This window comes from Dipteris shenzhenensis, chromosome 13, assembly GCF_047967505.1.
Source record: "Dipteris shenzhenensis isolate YYH24624 ecotype China chromosome 13, Dip_SZ_1.0, whole genome shotgun sequence".
NCBI classification, from domain to species: domain Eukaryota; kingdom Viridiplantae; phylum Streptophyta; class Polypodiopsida; order Gleicheniales; family Dipteridaceae; genus Dipteris; species Dipteris shenzhenensis.
The window spans coordinates 44,536,220-44,539,337 of NC_141608.1; positions in this window are offsets into that span (position 1 = coordinate 44,536,220).

The following is a 3,118-nucleotide window of genomic DNA, read 5'->3' on the forward strand; positions in this document are numbered from 1 at the left end:
ATTCTTTGTTCAGTTTTTGTTCCACTACATCGTGTAATTTAATAGATGATGGTGACATAATGGGCAATTGCACGGGGTTGGCCCTCTGCTCCCTTTGGTGTCATACTCTTTTCAGGGGGTTGGTGTTTGGAGGGTTGGAGGTGGATGGAGCTTCAGGTCCACCCTCCATAGAACTTCCTTGTCTTGGGTTGCATGAGGGCACAGTTGAAGGAGGAGGACTTGGTCCACATAGCAGGATTACTGCAACTCTACCACCATTCATCAGGGAAGCTGTCTGGGCTCGCCAATCGAGTTGACAATTCACGGAGTAACACTAGGTCCTTCCTAATATGATCTGTTCGTCAGTTGCTCTATGGGGAGAACATAAAAGCGCATTTCTACTGCCTGGCGAACGATCGTTAGACTTAAGTTCACAAAACCCAAGGTGCTTATGAGTTGGCCATTGATAGCCCTTACTAAAACGATGGTGAGGTTTAGGGGTACTTGTAGTTTTTCCCATACCTCACAGGAGATTAAGTTGTGGCTCACTGTCAGATCCACAAGTGCTTTGATGCGCATGCCTGGTCCCTGCAGTTGAACATGCAACCTAGCTAATTTTATTGGTAGTCCACCCAGTAGTCTCGGCTGTTCAACATTGCCTTAAGTAGTGCCATTTTCTTATGCTGTCTAAGCTTAGCGTTATGTGCTCTAGCGTTATGTATGCAAAAATGCCCCATTCTGTGGCAAACATTGTCTTTGCTTGATCTTGATGTGCATTTTGTACTTGGTTATAGAACCCATCCAAGAAGCTATACACTTCAGACCCTGCTACCCTTTTTAAAACTGTTTCGGTCAATGGTAGGGGATAGTGATCTCTGATTGTTGTTGCATTGATGTTATTGAGCTTCACACATATTTTGAGCTTCTTGTTTTTCTTAGGAACAATCACAATTGATGACACCCAATCGGTATGCTCGGTCTCATAAATGAAACCAACCTCTAGTAATTTTTCTAGTTCTTCATAGACATGGGTGCCATACTTGTTGTCCTGTAGGTCTGCATACCTTTGGTTTGGATCCTTCCCTTATTGGTACGATATGTACTGCAACTTTAGGGGAAAATATTCATTTCTTTGTAGGACCAAGCCATGCAATCTCTATATTCCATCAACAATGCTTTTAATTCTTTTTCTTCTTCTCGAGTGAGCTATTTATCGATGTATACAAGCTTTTCTTCCTCTCTATCTAAGGCAAGAATTAGTTTCCTTATCTTGGCTGGTCCTTTATAAACTGGGGTATCCTCAATATTCTATGTTTCTGTGAGCTTTGATTCCTTGACTAGCCTAGGCATTTCTATTGTTGCTTCTCCCCTGGTGTTAGGCCTTCATGGCACTTTGATGTGCTTGCTTGGCTGCTAGCTCCACTAGAATATATTTGGTCCAATTTAGTTGTGCTCCCTTGTTCTTCTTTTTTGTTACTATTCACCATTTCACTCTTCATTCTCACATTGGGTTTGAACTTTCTAAGTTTTTTGCTTTGTGAGACTAGTGATGGATTCTCAATAGGAGTCGCACTCCCAAGGAGTGGTTTTTAGTCAAATACAATTCCACAACCCTGGTTTGCATTCTTTTGAATTCCTTGAAGTGCTCTATCTTGGCCTTTTGGTGTTGCACACCCTTCTTATTTTTCTTAGATTGATTGCTATTGGCTACTATTGGAGGGTCTATCTTAGGGTATTCTATGGCCATGAGTGCTTGCTGGATTGCCAAGTCATTGTCGAATACTTGGCCCTCCAAGGTGGCATTATTAGCTTTTGTTTCTAGATCCCAATTGAAGTTTGCACTGTAACCTTCTATTATGGCCTCTTCAAAGTCACTATCCCACTCAACTCTTGCCATGAAGACTAGCATTTCCACCCCTTTTGATTCTTCATCCCAGATTGGTGCTTCTAGTTGGATCATTCGGGCATCCATGTCTGGCAACATTGGATGTGTTGTTTTATAGTTATCTATTGTAGCCAATGCCTGCATCCAATTATTGATGTCACTTTGTGTATCCCCTTATATGGGCTTTATTACATTGGTAGATACATGGGATGCATGACTGGAGGAAGTGTCTTCAACATTTCTAGGAATAGTGGGTTTGATTTCCCCTGCTCCCAAATTTATCTTGATAGCGGTTTCTCTATTTTGGATTATGATTCTATCAGTGCCCCAATCATGGAGTATTGAAGCTTCCCAAAGCCATGGTCTTGAGAGTGCTCTCAATGGAAGCAAGAATAGAAGAGGGAGAGAGAGAAACAGAGAGCTACATAAGTTTTGGTGGGTGCAGAACCACTCTAATCTTCTTTTTCATTAATTTATATATGTATTTGAGTATTGTACATAACCGAGGTAAAGGCACAGTGACCTTTAAGCCCCACAACCTCCCACTTAAAGGACAATGTGCCTTTAAGGGAGAACAACCAGTGAGCATACAATCCAATGCCCATCAATACATGACAATACTCAAACCACTGACTAAGTAGACTCTTCATCAGCATATCTACAGGGTTATCATCTGTATGAACCTTGACAAGCTCTATGTGCTTGTCCTCAAGTACCTCCCTGATGAAATGGTAACTGACCTCAATATGTTTGGTCTCTGCATGAAAGACCGGATTCCGTGCTAACTAAATAGCAATCATGGAATCATTATGCAATGTCGGTACACCTGTATGAATCCCCAAATCTCCCACTAGCCGATCAAGCCATATAGCCTCCTTGCAACCCTCTGTGGCTACAACATACTCAGCCTCTGTGGTAGACAAAGCAACGCACTTCTGTGCGCAAGACATCCACAACACTGCACCGTCTGCAAAGGTGAACACATAACTAGAAGTGGATCTCCTACTATCCACATGCCCTGCATAGTCTGAATCTGTGTATCCAAGTACACACATGTCTCCTCTACCAAAGCAGATGCACATCTCCTTGGTACCCTTCATGAACCTCATGATGCACTTAACTGCCTCCCAATGCCTCTTTCCTGGATTAGCCATATACCGGCTAACAACTCCCACTACAAATGCAATGTTTGGTCTAGTAGCTATCATAGCATACATAAGACTCCCAACTGCTGATGCATAAGGAACCTTGGCC